This window comes from Xyrauchen texanus, chromosome 2 (genome assembly GCF_025860055.1).
Source record: "Xyrauchen texanus isolate HMW12.3.18 chromosome 2, RBS_HiC_50CHRs, whole genome shotgun sequence".
NCBI lineage: Eukaryota > Metazoa > Chordata > Actinopteri > Cypriniformes > Catostomidae > Xyrauchen > Xyrauchen texanus.
This window is the reverse complement of record NC_068277.1, coordinates 60,892,180-60,911,131: the sequence shown is the minus strand read 5'-3', so window position 1 is coordinate 60,911,131 and position 18,952 is coordinate 60,892,180. Positions and strand designations below refer to the sequence as shown.

Genomic DNA, 18,952 nt, shown 5'->3' with positions numbered 1-18,952 from the left:
TTTCATCTTTAACCTCAAAGAGTCTGTATTTTGACTTCTGACATTATCAAGAGTAAATAACGGAGTGGTGGTGGCGTAGTGAAGGTCTCTGGTTCGATCCCCACAGCCACCACCATTGTGTCCTTGAGCAAGGCACTTAACTCCAGGTTGCTCCGGGGGGATTGTCCCTGTAATAAGTGCACTGTAAGTCGCTTTGGATAAAAGCATCTGCCAAATGCATAAAAATTTAAAAAAGTATATTCTGACCTTTAACCTCATCAAGGGAGTATTATGACCTTCTTACCTTATCAAGTGTTTAATTTGACCTCTGACCTTACAGAGTATGTATTTAGATTTTTAACCTCACTGAGTCTGTATTTAGACATCTGACCTTGCTGAGTGTGTATATTGACCTCCAACCTCCTCCAGTTTCTAGTTTGATTTCTGACCTCATCGTATTTCTATTTTAACCTCTGACTTAATCAAGTGTATATTCAAACGTTTACCCTCATTGAGTGGGTATTTTGACCTCTAACCTTGTGTAACCATTCCTACACGGCCCGCTCCAAGCGGGATTCGAACCGGCGTCTCCATGGGAGGCAGGCATGGTAACAAATAGGCTAAAGGCTTCAGCCTCTAGTGTCAGTCACTAGTCCGCCTCTTGAGGCCAGGGGAGTGGTGTTTACACATACCGCACAGCTATCCCGTACCAGCTGGCTCCGGTTACACTCACTCCCTTAAACCTCACTCCCATCCAGGTCACCGCACCACTGTTACCAGTCCTACTCAACCCGCTCCGAGCGGGATTCGATCAGGCATCTCCATGGGAGGCGGGCATGCTAAAAAAGAGGCTAAAGGCTTCAGCCTCTAGTGTCAGTCACTAGTCCGCCTCTTGAGGCCAGGGGAGTGATGTTTACACATACTGCACAGCTATCCCGTACCAGCTGGCTCCCGTTACACTCACTCCCCTAAACCTCACTCCCATCCAGGTCACTGCACCACTGTAACTTGTCCTACTCAACCCGCTCCGAGCGGGATTTGAACCGTGTCTTCGGCATGGGAGGCAGGCTAACTAAGGAGGATAAAGGCTACAGCCTCTAGTGTCAGTCACTAGTGCACCTCTTGAGGCCAGGGAAGTAAGGTTTACACTTACCGCAGTCTATCATGTACCAGATGGCTCCCGTTACACTTGTAGATAGGGTATTTTGACCTCTGACCTCCTCAAGTGTTTATTTTGATCTATGAACTAGCAGAGTGTGTATTCTGACCCCTGACCTCTTCGAGTATTTATTTTGATCACTGACCTCGCAGAGTGGGTATTTTTTTACCCCAAATGTGTAATTTCACCTCTGACCTCCTTGGGTGTGTACTTTGATCTCTGACTTCATCGTCTTTATTTTGATCTCTGACTTCATAGAGTGTGAATTTTGACCTCTATCCTCCTCGAGTGTGCATTTTGACCTCTGACCTCATAGAGTTTGTATTTTGACCTCAATCCTCCTCGAGTGTGTATTTTGACCTCTATCCTCCTCGAGTGTGCATTTTGACCTCTGACCTCATGGAGTGTGAATTTTGACCTCTATCCTCCTCGAGTGTGCATTTTGACCTCTGACCTCATAGAGTGTGTATTTTGACCTCTATCCTCCTCGAGTGTGCATTTTGACCTCTGACCTCATAGAGTGTGAATTTTGACCTCTATCCTCCTCGAGTGTGCATTTTGACCTCTGACCTCATAGAGTGTGTATTTTGACCTCTGACCTCATAGATTGTGAATTTTGACCTCTATCCTCCTCGAGTGTGCATTTTGACCTCTGACACTGCATATTGTATATTTTGTCATCTTACCTCTTCAAATGTGTATTTTGCCCTCTGACCTCATAGACTCTGTATTTTGACCATTGACCTAACATAGAGTGTGAGCGCCAATCCCAGCCCGGCATATAACATTGTGGTTCAATTAAGTTCAGTGGAGAACATCCGAGTTCAGTAGTGCTCAGTCCAGCATACATCTGCATCAAGCATATTTTAAGCTCTGATCTAAATGGCTGGTATTACACTACTTCTGTGAGTCATGGTGCGAAGGTTTTTATCAGTCAGCTAGATTATGCAAGCTACTGAGGTTCATGGCATGAAATCTTTAAATAATGTTCAATCAACAAATAAACAAGATATTCTTTAGCACACCTGCGCATTCCACTGTGTTTACTCATCCCTAAATGTCACATAAAAAATGTAATTGTTATTGATAATTTTACACATCAGTCAGACAGCCTCCTGTCTAAATGGGCTGTTATTTGCTAGGATATGTTCATGACAATAGTCTCGTTGTCACTATGTCTATATTACAGACACAAGTTCACCAGACATACAGCACTATTGAGCTGTAAATTCTTCGTCAGCACTGGTTTCAATGTTTTAGCAGTGAAGCAAATCTATTGGAGCCTCGGTTATGATGGAGAAGACTCTTAATTAGCACTTAAGTCTAAATTAGGTCAAAGATAGAGGCCCTGGAAGGCTGTTTTTATAGGAGAAAATCAATCCGTACCTAACATCTCAGCAAACACAGTTTACTCATGACCACAAGGGTGGATTTGATATAATGCCGCACAAGCCTGCACTGTGAGAACATTAAAACCTAGCATCCATTTTCATGCTTCTATTTGCATTATATACCACAACCTAAAACTATGCGCATCCACAGATTTCTCTTTTATAATGCTTCATAATTGTATTCCAAATGCAACGCCACATAGATAAATAAATAAATGTATGTATTCTGCAGCCTTCCTCCTCTTGCTAATTAGTGACCCAAATTTCTGCAAGCAGAACTAATTACAAAAGCAGCCACACTCGACACCTTCAGGGGATTACACGATGGCACAAACCCTAAAGTGATAATCACAACGGAGCCAAATCTTTCACTTCCAACATTTGATATAAATCATAAAAGCGTCATACATACAAAGCATCATAAACGTTTCTTAAAAGTAATCTTTACATTTAACACGTTATATTCAATGTCATCTGAAGTCACTTGATGGCTGTGTAAGAAACACGTTAATAGTGCTTTTACAGTGTGTTTAGTTCTTTTTGTAACTTTACAGATGTGGTGATCATGAACTGCCGTTGTGTGGCACAAATTTCTACTTTTGTGTTCCACAGAATAAAATGCCCTCAATAAGCTATGGTAGAATTTGCATTTTGGATGAACTATTGGGTGCAAAATGGGGGAATGACTAATGTCTGCCTCTGCAATAAACAGACATGAAGTCACAGATTGCTGATAGATCTTCCTATCAGCACAAGTTGTAAATGGTAAATGAAAGTCTTGTAATAGACAGGCCCATTAACTATGTGAATAGTGCAGCTGTGCTCTGGGATTTCAAATAAATGGACAGCTTAGTTTAATTTCCTCTAAGCAGCTCAGAGCAACAGCTAAACACATTTGAAGACATGACTTACTTGTGGCCATAGATATTTATGATGAAGCCTATTAGAGTACTTAATGTGCCCCCACCTATGTTTATGCATTTTTACTATACTTTTTTTATGCAGAATACAATTCAATATTGTTACCTTACCTACTCATTCTGTATTACTGGTGTTACTTTTTTATGCACATTTTTAAATAATATTAAAGTATTAAAAACAGTGAAAAAAAGATTATATAAACAGAAATTATGTATGATTGAATAAGCATAGGTCAGTAGGGTTGTGTGTGTGTGGGTGGGTGAGTGTGCGTGTGAAAGCATGTGCGTGAGTGTGTGTGTGTGTTGTGTGTGTGTGTGTGTGTGTGCGTGAGCGCGTGAGTGTGTGTGAGCATGTGTGGGAGTGTGTGTGTGTGTGTGTGTGTGTCAGGGTCACCTTGGAGATGTTGAGCCAACAAAACAGATGGGGATGATTGTAATTATGAGCACAGGCTGCTGAATGAGCATTATCGAGTAAATTCAGTCATTATGATAATTAGCCTTTCACAAGCCTCATCTTAGTGACTGATTGCAATAATAAATAATAATAAATACACTCAATAAAACAGGGCAGAGCAAAATAGACAATTAAAAAATTGGTGCCTTTTCATGAGTTGGAATTGAATTGACTTAGATATTTTGAATAAAGGAATGTACTGAATTGAAGTAAATAAAAAAAATTAAACAGAGGAAGTGGTGTGACTAATAACGGTTTAAAAAAATATTGTATTGTATTGTATCATATCATATTCGATTCGACGTTCACGATTTTAGATAATATATATTGTACAATACATATTATACCAAGCAATACAATATTGAGAGCAGTGAAACAGTCTCCTCCCCGGAAAGGCGGCACTGAGCGCTCACAGGAAAACAAAGCAACTGGTCTACATAGACGAGTTGAGAGCTCGAAGACAGATGGCAAACAGCAAGTAGATTGTAACGTTACAGTTTGTTGAATTTGCCAAACAAAGGTGTTGTGGTGCTACAGCACATCAAACAAGTCATTTAAGTTACGTCAGAAACAGCAGCAGAGAGTTGCAATTAACAGCCAATGTAAGAAACCTGTAACTACATGAGATGTATTATTCTGTATCTTTAGGTTCAATGTTAGAAATGCCAGTGTGAGCACTAAGCAAACCGAATAATGTATCGTTTTCTCAAGTGTGAACACACCCTAGGACTCTAAGGCATGATTTTCTATAAAGTTGCATTGAAATGATGAGCATTGTGAAAAGAGCTATTTAAATTAAAATTACTTCAATGTAGACTCATCTGTCTCAAGAAACCGATAAAAGCAGTGCTGTTGTTTAAGTGATTTAATTTTAGAGCTATACTTTATGATGCCAATGTCAGGCACAGTTGAAGATTTGAAATACATTTATGTTGAATCCTTGAACAAGTTTAAGCAAAACTTTTTTATCGTATTGGGAGGCATAATTGCAGAAGCATAATAAAATTAATTTGAACTAATTATGCTTATTGGTCATCAGAAGAATTTTAACTGATCTCAACATCGGCATTTTAAGCTATTGATTTTAGGTGGATCCCAAATTCGGTCAAAACTTGCCCCACGTAACGGAAGGGGTAGCGCTACCTGGCCGTGATGCTTGCCAGACAAAACAATTGTAATTAATGGTGAATATCCAAGCCTGATGGAGGGAATGAGACATTGTGGTGATGAGTTGACATTAGGGGTCACCCTTGGGAGCCCAGACATCTCTGATCTTTGAGAAAAGGCCAATGAGAATTGGCATGAGGAATTTGCATGCCACTCCCCTGGACATACAGGTATAAAAGGAGTGTCACTTGCAAACAAACACTCAGGTTTCGCACTGAGGAGCAGAGCCAAAGACCCGGCCATTTCAGCGGTTGGTTCAGTGTTGTGGCAAGAGGGTCACAAAGTCTCGTTCCCTCCATCAGGGAATGAAGGATACATCAGTAACCGAGACGTTCCCTATCTGTCACTCGCTCGACGTTGTGTCGATGAGTTGACACTAGGGGTCCCAATGGAAATCACAACAAGAGCTGAACAGGGTTACGCAGATTGGTGGTGCGAGATGGGCAGAACTCTGCACGTTGGTGGGTGTCCCTCCAAAGAGGAGGACACTACGGAGACCACAACCGGCCCCAAGAGGTGTGGGGGGTGGGGGGGCTTCTAATTGGAATACAACACATGGTCTTACCAAGTCAGAGAGGAAGCATGTTGTACGGAGCAGCACCGAGGTAGGTTCTACCAAAGGAGGGGAGGAGTTACTACAAACACAGTGACCAAGGACAGAGGGCCCTCTGCCCAAGGAAGACACGGTTTACCAGCGGGGAAACTTTTTGCGGAATATACATCACACGGGGTTACCTAAGGAGACAACCAGCACATGTGGAGCACTTACCTCAGTATGGGGGCCTGAGTGACACACGTACTGGGGCGGCAGCGAGCCTCTCCGAAGACTCGTCAGCTGCTGGGCTAAGGAGGAAGATTGTCAAGGGTTCACAATTTTTGCGAACGCAGCTGGGAAAAAAGCGCACATCTTCACCAGAGCTGCTTGGCGCTTCTAAAGCTCTGTGTGCGATCCAAGTAGATGCGAAGAGCACGCACCGGACACAGCAACGCTAAGGCTGGGCCAGCCTCCTCCTGGGGCAGAGCTTGCAGGTTCACCACCTGATCCCTGAAAGGGGTCATGGGAACCTTGGGCACGTAGACCGGTCGGGGTCTCAGGATGACATGAGAGTAAACCGGACCGAACTCCAGGCACAGTTCGCTGACAGAGAATGCCTGCAGGTCCCCTACCCTCTTGATGTAGGTGAGCGCCTTTATGAGGGCAGTATTTAAGGAGAGCGCCTTTAACTCAGCTGACTCAAGGGGCTCGAAGGGAGATCCCCGAAGGCCCCGAAGGACCATACACCTAACCTGATCCGACTGCGCATCTCTGAGGATCTGTGCATCGATAAGAATCCTCTATGGTGCTGCCGGTTCGACCAAGTTGGTCCAAAGGTTGTGCTCCTGTCACACTAAGGTGGACATCGCCTGCCCGAGAGACCACGCCATGACCATGATCGCTCATAGGGCGATCATGAAATCGGTCACCGAGCGCAGTTCCTGCATCAATCTTGTGTCAGAACTACCCTCGTGCAGTTCTTTGAACGCCTCGGCTTGGTGCACTTACAGGAGAGCCATGGCATGCAGGGTGGAGACGGCCTGTCAAGTGGCACTGTAGGTTCAGTCGTGAGTGACGACATAAACCCACAGGCCCTGGATGGGAGACTTGGACAGCTCCGGGCGCAGGTGCACCGCGATCGACTTACCAACCTGGGGAGTCACCGAGCACCCCCTGGCAGGGTAGCCGCGATTGCGTGAGCTCAACATACACTTCCGGGAAGGAAGGTACAGGGGCGGGGCGGCCGTAAGCGGCGCTCGGAGCCCTGGGACCAATCATCGGGCTGTGAGGGTTCAGAGGGGAGCAGGGAAATCCACTCCATCCTGACACTCGCAGCGCCCGGGCAAGCATGGTCGTCAGCTGCGCATGGCGACAGACTGAACCAACCCACTCTCTGATGCTGTAATCGAAAGCTCATCCACTTTGCGAGTTGCGAACGCACTCTGAGACGAGCCGGCGGTCACATCGCGGAACTCGCTGGGGCAAACGAGCGTGCTGGGGAATGGGAGGTGATTTGCTGGTGGAGAAGCTACCACTGAAGTCCCCAAATCGCCCCCAGTGCTAGCCGATCCCGCCTCATACCTACGAGTAGGATGACCGAGTCGGGGAGCCGCTGGAGTGGCTTTCCCTCTTACGAGAGAAAGCCGCGAGAGAGCATGACCCGTCCACAAACACTGTCCCCGCGTGGGGAGTGCCCAACATGAGAGGCAGCAATAGTGGTCATGGGAAGCGGACAGGTAACAATCGCAAACAGGAAAACACACAAACGAAGAGGCGTCTTGAAAAAAATGCTTTCGTTTAAGCCACTCTTTTAAGGGAAAATCTACTCTTTTATATGTGTATGTATATATTTATATAAGAAGCTATGCTCAGCTATCGAAGCACCCAGGGGTGTTTACTCAGCACAACCATTGTGTGTGAGGGGGATAACCGCTGTAATGTGCCGTAGATCTAACAGCCTTTCAGAGAGAGAGATGAATGGAACACCAGGAGGAATTGAGCTCTGTGAATACGTCCACTCGGGTCAGAAGAAAAAATCTGAGTGTGTGTTTGCAAGCGACACTCCTTTTATACCCGTATGTCCGGGGGACTGGCATGCAAATCCCACAAACCAATTCTCATTGGCCTTTTCTCAAAAATCAGAGATGTCTGGGCTCCCAAGGGTGAAACCTAATGTCAACTCATCGACACAACGAGTGACAGATAGGGAACAGCACTTTAAAAATATAAGTTGAATGTCATACTGTTATTTAAGATATAAATGTTGGACTGAGGTTAATTCTCTACAGCAGTGGTTCTCAACCTAGATAGGCTACGATGGAAGGGGAAAAAAACTGGAAAAAACATTTTTTTTGGGCACATTTTTATCACTAAACTACTGTCATAAAAAGTTATACCCTGTAGTTTTGTATATACATAACTTCTGAATAAAAATTAAAATGTGTTTGGACTGATTTAAAAAAAAAAGTTTTGAACAAATTTTGATTGGTTTGTCGATAGTGAGCACAAATGCAGGTGATAAGCATAAGCGGTTCAATTCAAACGATTCGTTCAAACGGCCGATTCATCAAGAATGAGACAGATGTTTGTGAATGGGTCATTGAATCTTTGACTCAACCGATTCGTTCACAACACTGAATCATTCAAAACACGATTGAGTATTGCTGTGAGATGCGCTATGCTAAATAAATAACAATACATTGTTGTAACAGCAATATCTCCAAGTTTTGTTTTTCACTGTAAAAATGGCATGATTTGCCAATGCAAAGAGAGTGCCGCCACCTTTTCCCCCCACTTCAAGCACTGATTATAACACAAACAAATCATTCTCCTGGCGGCTTTTTTTTTGTGTCAAAAGCGACAAATCCAGCGACTTTTACTGGTGTTTTTGGAGACTTTTGTGGTGTTTGGAGACTCAAAAGCAGGAATCACTCTGCAGTTACGAACAGCGGGTGCTGCTGTGAGCCCCTCTCCCGTCCAAAAGCACTCACAGGCGGTCAGTCTCTCAGTAGCCTCGCGCAGCAGTCAGAGCAGAGAGGAGACACACACCCCTCCGCGTCCAGGCTGCAAATGAATCGCGCATGCGCATGGCCGCCGCCGTTCCCGCCCTGGCTTACAGTGCGGGGTATAAATGTAAATGTTCACTCACTCTCACACAAAAATAAATCACTGCATTTAAATTGACTCACGACATAGCTTTCCATTCACTCTAGTCTAGTCTCTTGCCAAGTTCGCTTGTGCCAGCTCTCGCTAGTCTTATCAATCTCGATTTACATAGGCCTTTACTACAAAACCCCAACAGTCTTTTTAAAGACTAAACCCACAAACATTCTTTTTTTAAGATTAGATCAAATCTCAGCCCTAGCCAGTATTTTTTTTTTAACTGCTAGGCAGTAGCTACACTTAGCTAAAACTACCCACACGACTAAAACACACACACACACACACACACACACACACACTGACGAGGACTACAATCGTTAAGAATTAAAATAAAATCTGAATTGTCTGCAAAATAATTATTTTGTTCGTTTAATTAAAGATTGTGCCTAAGTCCCGACTGATTAGCCCCTGATACGTCTCTCAACATACACCACACACACAGTTACATATTGCCTAAACTTTATTGAAAACACATAAAAATGGAGAAATTTCTTGTGAGGACCAACAAGCCAACCGACGCACCACCAGCTGAAAAAAAGCTTTGAAGGTACGATGAAGCATACCTGCAATTTGGGTTTACAGTCACGGCTGATCTGAGACCTCAGTGTGTCGTGTGTGCTGAGGTACTGGCAAACGACAGTATGAAGCCCTGCAAATTAAAAAGGCATTAAACCGCATACAATCGCAGAGACTTTAATTTTGCCGGCAGAGCAAGACATGTGCAGAATAATGATAGGCGATAGTGCAGCAGCCAAACTCGGTGCGGTACCACTGTCCAATGACACAGTCGCTAGGAGAATTGTAGACATGTCCAATGATATCAGAGAGCAACTGATAGAGTTCGTAAAAAAGAGTCCTTACTACGCGCTGCAGCTGGACGAATCCACTGATATTGCTGGGCAGGCACAGCTCCTCACCTATGTCAGGTATCTGCAGGACAAGGCGATTGAGGAGGATGTCCTGTTTTGCCGGCCTCTTCATTCGCACACTACAGGAAAAGCCATTTTCAATGTCCTTGATATTTTTATCCGTGAAAATGGTTTGGCTTGGGTCCGATGCGTTGGCCTATGCACGGATGGTGCGCAGGCAATGACAGGGCGTGAGCGTGGCCTAGCTACACATTGCATGGTCCATTGCGAAGCACTAGCTGCTAAAAAAAATGCCGGTTCTCTTTGACTCCGTGCTGAACCAATCTGTGAAAATAATAAATCTCATCAAATCACAGCCACTAAACTCTTGCTTGTTTGGGGTCCTCTGCCAGGAGATGGGGTCAGGGCACGAACAGCTGCTTCTGCACACTGAAGTTCGCTGGCTCTCCAGGGGGCGGGTGTTACAGCGGTTGTATGAGCTGCGAGAGGAGGTGAAGTGGTTTTTGACAGAAATCAAATCAGATCAGAAGCATCTGGATGAGACTATGTGGCTTGCGTCTCTGTCCTATTTGGTCGATATATTTGACCGCTTGAATGGCCTCAACCTGTCTTTGCAAGGCCGCGAAACTCATATTTTGCTCCTTGCAGACAAAGTGCACGCCTTCACACAAAAACTAGACCTCTGGCATGGCCGCATCAGTCGAGGGAACTGCGACATGTTCCCCAGCCTTGCAGACTTTATCACTGATGCAGGCACGTCACACGATTTCTCCTCCCTATTTCAATCAGCGTCTGAGCACCTGTCAGCAATGAGAAAACAATTTGCGACGTACTTTAAAGAGGATTATCGCTCTTTTGCGTGGGTTCGAGATCCGTTTGTGTGCACAGCAAACAAGCTATCAATTGATATGCAGGAACCGCTTATTGAGCTGAAGAGTGACAGTAGACTGAAGGAACTCTTTAGCTCCTGCCCTCTTTCGTCATTCTGGGCAGCATTGATGCAGGAATACCCTGAACTCTGTGACGTCGCCTTGAAGATTCTCCTTCCTTTCGCGTCGACATATTTGTGTGAGTCAGGATTCTCAAAAATGACTGCACTCAAAACGAAATACCGCAATCGTGCACAAATCGAGGATGATTTGAGGCTATGTTTATCAAACATTGAGCCAAGAATTGAGGATCTTTCAAGGCAAAGCAGGCTCAGGTCTCACATTAACATCACCTACCAGCAAGCTTCTGTAAAAAATGCAGATGATGCCTACTATTAGGCCTAGTAATAATAACAATAATAAAGCATAAATTAATATCAGAGGTCTGGTGCCAATTCCCAATTATAGCAATAGCCTAGTAATGATAATAGGCCTACTGATGATGATAATAATAATAATAATAATAATAATAATAATAATAACAACAATAAAGCATGTAACCTCATATAATTATATAGCAATAGACTAGTAATGATGATAGGCCTACTACTACTCATAATAATAATAATAATGCCTGCAAGCTCACATTAGAAATCTGGTGCTACTGCCAATAATAATAATAATAATAATAATAATAATAATAATAATAACAACAACAATAAAGCATGGGGCGGGGCAGGGCGGGGCGGGGGGCACTGGGGCCCCAACTGCAATGAACCAGCTTTGGGGGGGCCCAGCTTGCAAAAGGTTGAGAACCCCTGCTCTACAGTATGTGGGGCATGTGTAGCAACACATTGCATATGTTTAAAAACTAATTTACGTCATTTGAAAAACTGTGAATACTTCTGTGTAATAATAAATAACATTTTTAGTGGTGCATTTGGGCCTCATTGATGAAACACGGGCAGAAATATTTTTTGTGTACTGTAAATCGTATGTTATGAGCTCTATAATGTAGGTTTAGTATAGGCATCCATAAATCACATTCAGTTTTTGTGCGAACACAATACAACAGGGCAAATATAGAAAAAGCCCGCACATTATCGTATAGCTTGCAAATCTGTTATATCATATAGCGTTTGTGTCAAAGACCTTCTTCAGGCATTCTATTAATATTTCTGAAGATTATTCCAGTTGCATGTATATCAAACGCTATTGTGCTTGCTAAATCAAAATGTTACGATGGGAATGCACTTCATTCATAAAAACAATTTTATTACTGTTCAGCATAGATGTTTACAGCATTTACTAGCGAGTCTGGTGCCTTCTTTATATGCCGTTTTCATAGGTGTGGATTATGATAATTGTGGATGAACGAGCACTCACCCCCTATTTACTAATATTTGGAATTCACAAACATACACACACTTTACTAACAAATCTGGGGAGTTCCAAGCGCTTGTGAATTTGGCGGAAAGTTTTCAGGTAGGTCCATTTTACATGCAAATTACTCAGAATTTACTCAAACAAGAAAGTTTCATGAATGAGGTCCAGAGTGTGTAATTTGGGACACAACTTATGTCTTGTGAATTGGGCTACAACTGCACATGTGTACCAGTGTTGTCGGCTTATCAAGCGTAATTATTGTCAGAATAAATGTGCACTTAACCAGCTCAAACAGCGTGTGCAAATACAATAAAAGTGTTTCACCGAGATTAAATCATTCTTAGTAATTTCCCCCTCTATGTTTAATTTTGGATGTTAGTATGCAGTATATCTAGAGTTTGCATGAGTATTTGTCATTTCTTGACAATTGCTTTCTAATATAATCTATTTCACACCAAGGATGCTGTGTGGTTTTATTGAATATCCACCTCTGACTTGGTAGGTGGCTAATTTTATTTATTGGCCACCCATCTGGAAAACCCCCTGATTCTTTTTAAAAAATCTACTTCCTTAAATTAAATTTGAATCACAAATCTGTATCTTATTTACTACCTCTACACCTTAACAGACTGACTAACAGCTGGCAGCACAACAGCTTGTGTATCTCCAGGTTATATCCAACCCACGACTGCACCATACACACATAATATGATGCTTCTGTAAGGAACGTCCCTTCCTGACTGTTCTACCATCTACTAATTCCCTCTTTTAAAATAGCATAAATCGATTGAGCCTCAGATTTCTCTCTGTCTCTCTCTCTCTCTGCTCCTCACCTTCAGTCCTCCTTATCAGTGTCATTGCAACTCAGAATCAAATATAGACATAAGTGATCTCCTTACACACGCACGCACACACACACACACGCACACACACACACATAATTACATGAGCATGCACACCGCCTGACAGCAGAAGAGGAGAGTGGGGTTAGTAATGGCACTGCCAATGATTCAATTTCCAAGTTGCCAGTTTGTTTTTATTTGTTTTGTTGAGTATAATTTCATGAAGAATTTATGTTTCTCTTGATCATGCTATAAATATTGGGGGGGGTCTAATAGCAGAGCAGTGAGTATTCTGTTATTGTGCTATTGTGGTCTGACACCATCAGCACTCGGACGCTTCACTGTGTGTATCACTCCGCTTGTGTTCATTGTCCTAAACTAAAGTGTAAGAGCAGTGCAGATGTGTTAAGAGCTCCTGTAGGCTATGTGTCTCTTTTTACATCTATTTTTTTACATTACATAAGTTAGCCAGCAGGTGGCGGCGAAATATCATTTTTGTGTGTAATATGAGCCAGTTGGGTAATGTGAAGTGAATCATAGAACAGCGCTCTGTGATCACTAGTATTACTACTACACTACTAAAGCTAGGAAATATCTTTAAACGGCTTTAAACAAACCACTTCAGCATTAAGGCTCATCACAGCTGAGAGACACAACAGACATATTAATTACAGAACTCAAGGCGCACACCTCTTACTGGATTTTCCACATTGGATACATACTGTTTAAAATGGTGAAGGATATTGCAGTTTCTATAGTGAATGACACTTGTGCACCGGTTACCACGAAATAGGGTGAAATATCCCTGCTTGGATGGCGCACGATCCATCTCTCACTCCCTCTCTCTCTCTCACACACACACACACACACACACACATCCCTCCATCCTTATTTATCCAATAACTTGTTCGAAACAGCACAAGCTGTGATACTATTTCTGAAGTGACATTTTTAAATTACTAACGGAGGCTTGCGTGTATCATTTGGTTTGAACCAGCAATGGCAGATTCTGATCCATGGCGTAAGAAAGTAGTTCCATGCACAAATGTGTTTTTAGGACCGTTTTTCAAATTTTGTTTTAAATGTACTTGTTCATTGAACTGTTGTATATAAGCAATATCACACTCGCAATCGTGAGATATGGCCCTAAATCAGTGCTGATGCTCTCGCGAGTGTGATATTGCTTATATACAACAGTTCAATGAACAAGTACATTTAAAAAAATGGATGATTCCATTCATAGAATGAGGCAGAAAGCAGATTATATTTTTAATGTCCAGCGTGCAGCAGACCACAGCTCTCCAGTAACTGATTCTTCTGTTCTATTATGCTTGCAATAAGAATACAAATATCAAAAACAGCAAGTGAAACAGGCAATGTCAACAATAATCCATTTTTGTTTGAAAACACATCTCTTTTCTCTACATTTTGGCCTTCCGTCCACACTGAGATTGTGTTTTTGACAGCATAAACTGAGCTTTTCTAAAAATGCTCTTCCGAGTGAATACATTTGAAAACACTGTCTCTGTGTTGTAGTATGGACAGGGGAAGCAGAGATATCACAAACAATTATGTATTTGTTGTCATGTGACGCAGTCATGTGATCCATTCAACCCAAAACATGCAAGATGTTGTTGCAGCGTTGTTTTGCCTGCTATTAATTTTGAAAGCATTGTTAAAGATACATTTTGTTTTGTACAACATTGCATTCCTTCAAAGACGATGGGAAGTTTATTCGGAATTGCTGTCCGGCAACGGAACACGAGGTCAATTGCATTTCAGACAGTACATGAAATGGAATATTTCGCATATTCAGTAAGGACATTCAAAAGTTTCTATACATTTTAGTGTGGATGAGCATCTTTTGGAAAATCCTTAAGAACAGCAGTGTGGAGAATGTTTCAAAAACAATTTTTTTTTATATCAAATGTATCCGAATTAATGTGGATGTAGCTATAGACAGACCATAGCCTATATTTTCGTAATCGCCTATTTACAGTCAAACCCTTATTTTTATGCTTTATACATTCGTTAGGCTAATATCGTAATGGTATATTTTATGAAAGTACCTGTTATGTGGCATTGAGGCAAGATGCAATAACTTTCTTATTCTATGACCATATTTAGACCGCGATATTCACATAGGGCTCCCCTGGCTTACACAGTGTATGGAACTCACAACATATGAGTTAATATAATTAATATATTGGAGAGTGGACAGAAATAATAATACTTTATGTTGTAAACATATGAGAATCCATCAATATTTCTCTAAATATGTACACTTTTGGACTAAACGGTTATTCACAGAAGCCTGCTAGAGACAAATCACCACTGTCTTTTTTAACCTTTTAATTTTCAAAACGTTTCGGTTACGTACACAACCTCGGTTCCCTGAGACGAAGGGAACCAGACATTGCGTATTAACGCATATGGAGAGTGCCTTCATGCACAACCTATTTGAAAACTCTCTATAATAATGCCAATATTTTAATATTGGCTATGGTGTTTGAGCCCCACCTGTTTTGGCGCGAAACTGACCGCTATAAAAACAGATGCACAGACACAGTTTCCTCAGAATTTGTGACTAAGAACAAGGAACTTGTAGTGCAGCTAGTATTCGCGATGTCTCGTTCCCTTTGTCTCAGGGAACCAAGGTTATGTACATAACCGAGATGTTACCTTACAACTCAGTACACTTGACATTGCGTATTAACGCATATGGGGAATAGAATCCCATTACGCCGCACTACAGGACATAAATTCCCTGAGAGGAAATATGGCGGTGTAGTCATATAGGATGACGACCGACATGAGCATGCTGCAGTGAGTGATCTATATATATATAAAAAATATGTCTTTTAAGGACACACCATTCGGCAATGCCCATGAGGAGGCCATGCCTCTAGTTAAGTGTGCTTTAACACCAATTGGGCAAGTCTGACCCTGCGACTCATAAGCTCACAAGCCAATTGCATCGACAATCCAGTGAGAAAGTCTTTGCTTAGAGACGGACATTCCTTTTGTGCATCCTCTATTACATACAAAGAGCTGATCAGACAGTCTAAACTGGCATGTACGCTCAACGTATGTGTCTAGCATCCACACAGGACATAACAAATGCAATGATTGTTCATAATCTGCATTAAGTGGAGGAGGGAAGAAGGCCTGCGCTTTGAAGGGTGTGGTCAGCCCCTTGGACATAGCCTTTTCTGGGTTTGACAGTGGCTCTTGAAAGACCGGGGCCAAACTCCAGACATGAATTGTCGTCTGATAGTGCATGCAGGTCACCTACCCGTTTTACTGAGGCCAGAGCCAGCAGTAGTGCAGTCTTAATGGAGAGCATGTGCAAATCAACAGAGTCCAAAGGCTCGAAGGGGGGCCCTGCTATAGCTTTTAGTACTAAAGTTCCTAAAGTCCCAAGTCGGAACTGCAGCCGGCCGAGGTGGGTTTAATCATCTTGCTCCTTTAAGGAACTTTATGATTAATTCATTCTTGCCTATAGAGGAGCCGGTTTCATGTGCGTGATACGCAGATATAGTTGCCACATGATGAAAATATTGAAGAAATATTTGAATTTCATGTATAGGTAGTTTACTGGGTCCTTGCTATGCGAGAGACACCAATCAGAGATAACCTTCCATTTTATTGCATAGAGGTGACTTGAGGACGGTGCTCTGGCTTGTAAAATGATGTTCATGACTTAATGCTTCAGTTTTGGCATGTGTAGAGTGCCCCATTCAGGGGCCACACATGCAGGTTCCACAGCTGGGGCTGGGGATGCCAGATTGTGCCCTGCGCCTGAGAGAGGAGATCCCTCCTCAATGGTATTTCCCATGGTGAGCTGCATAGCATCTCCATCATTTCCGTGGCTGGTTGGGCCATTTCGGTGCAACTTATAGCACTGTTTTCTTGTCCTCTCGGACTTTGCATATGACGGAGTGGATCAGGCATATTGGAGGAAAAGCATTTTGCTGAAGAAACAGCATTATTGCTGGCCATTTGTGTGCCATTGCATCCATTCCCAACAGGGCTTGGGACTTCAAATCGAGACTTCGGAACAGTGGGTATTCTACACTGAGGCAAATAGATCGATTTCTGCTTTGCCGAATATTTCCCAAATCCTCAACACCGTTTGAGGATGAACTCTCCAATCGCCCAGTATCACCCCTTGGCGTGAGAGAGTAGGTCCGCACCATAATACTGGTGGCCTGGGACATATGTCACTCTCAGGGAGAGAAGATGATGCTCACTCCATAGGAGGAGGTGCTGCGTCAGTCTCAATAGTGGCGGAGAATGAATTTCACCTTGGCGTTTTATATATGCCACAACACAATTCATGTTTTCTGAGCGAACCAGGACATGACAGTTCGCTATTTCTGACTGAAAAGCCTTCAAGGCTAGAATTACAGCCGATATAGGCGGTTGATATGCCACACCTTCTTCTGACCTGTCCAGTTGCCAAAAGTCAGGCACCCATCCACACCGCCCCCCAACATGTGTTGAAAGCATCCGTAGTCACCACATTCCTCCTGACACCACGCTGGTAAAATGCAAGAGCTGTTCATAATACCAACGCAGCTATACAGTGTCGGGATATAGTGATGCGTATGCGCCCTTGGTGCCAAGCATGTTGTGGCACACAACACTTCAACCAGCACTGAAGAGGTCTCATGTGTAAAAGACCTAATGGAATGATGGCTGATGCCACTGCCATAAGTCCCAATGCTTTCTGAAACAGCTTCAGTGGAAGTGTTCTCCCCAGTTTGAACTGAGACAGACACTGTAGAATGGCCTGAATGTGCACGCTCATGAGGTGTGCGCGCCCGATTGTGGAGTTGAGGCGGACTCCCAAAAAGGAGAATTTTTGGGCTGGGAGAGAGCATGCTTTTTGAACAGTTTACATTGAGGCCCAAACTGTTTAGCTGCTGAAGCAGTAAGTCTCTGTGCTAGCATAACAGAGCCTCTGATTGTGCCAGTAGTAGCCAATTGTCGAGATGCGTAGGCCGCTCAGTCTCAGAGGGGCGAGAACCACATCGATGCACTTCGTGAATGTACGAGGAGCCAGAGACAACTCGAAGGGCAGGACTTTGAATTGATACACTGTTCCATCGAACACGAATCTCAAAAACATTCTGTGGTGTCTTACAATTTGGATATGAATGTACGCATCCCTGCATGGCCACATCTCCATCTGGGCCACAGCTTGCATGGCCTCCCCGGTGGCTCGGCGGGGGCAGGTGCTGATGCTGAGTTAGACATCCAGTGTGGACGTCCATCTACGTGGCTTAGAAGGATGTTCAGGGCATGATTTCCATGCCTTGTTACTCGTAGGACAGAGAAGTGCCACTACCGCTTCCTCTACAGGGTGTAGTTAGGCAGAGCCATTCTTTTCCCCATGGTCCACGTTCGTGAGAACGGCGTCACTGCGCTGAGTAGGGCGCGTGCCAGGACTTAGATAGATTGCTGTGCACTTCGGGGGAAAACGGGGCAGATCTGTGGGAAGCGGTCGCTTGACGGCATCCGGACTGCAAGAACCACTCATCAAGGCGAGTGTGCCCAGGTTTCTCTGGGCGCGAACACTCGAGCTTGAGTTCGTCGACAGTCCTTGTAAGGATGCGAAGCATCTCCCCGTCAGTGGCACATACACGGTCCTCGCCCTCATTGGGGGGACCATTCTCCTGATGCGGCGAGAGACATGACATTGTCATCATCCCCAGCGTCAGATCCATCAAATGAGACAAGGCCACACGCATCTTCTATGAGCTCGTCTTGCACATAGCGTACTGGGAAAACTGCGCTTCGGGGAGATTGAGGTGCGTGTGCAGGCACGAAATCCACCTGAAATTATATAAATGTATATATATAATATATAAATGTATATGTATATATCTCACACAAATGAAAATTTGTACATTTTTACTCTACACCTGCCGACACGCTGCATAGAATCAGGATGCTGAGGTCCTTTCACCAGCGAAGCGTCAAGCGGTAAGGTGGAGAGATGTTCACCAGAACACTGCAGGGCAGCGGAGAGTGTTCTCGCTGCCATGAAGATTCAGTCTGTTGGCTCATGTGTGTCGACGGCGAAAGGTAGAGGGCTTTGAGACAAGAGATGATCGCCATCTTGAAGGAAGAAATTCTGAGGAAATGGTGTCTGTGCACCTGTTTTTATAGCGGTCAGTTTCGTGCCAAAACAGGCGGGGCTCAAACACAATA

At 43.5% G+C, this 18,952-nt stretch overlaps 1 protein-coding gene across 2 annotated transcripts in view; it reads right to left on the bottom strand.

The window, feature by feature from the left end:
* LOC127655847 (sodium/potassium/calcium exchanger 2-like) overlaps positions 1-18,952 on the bottom strand; it is a 116,574-nt gene that overhangs the window by 70,336 nt on the left and 27,286 nt on the right. The window lies entirely within an intron of this gene.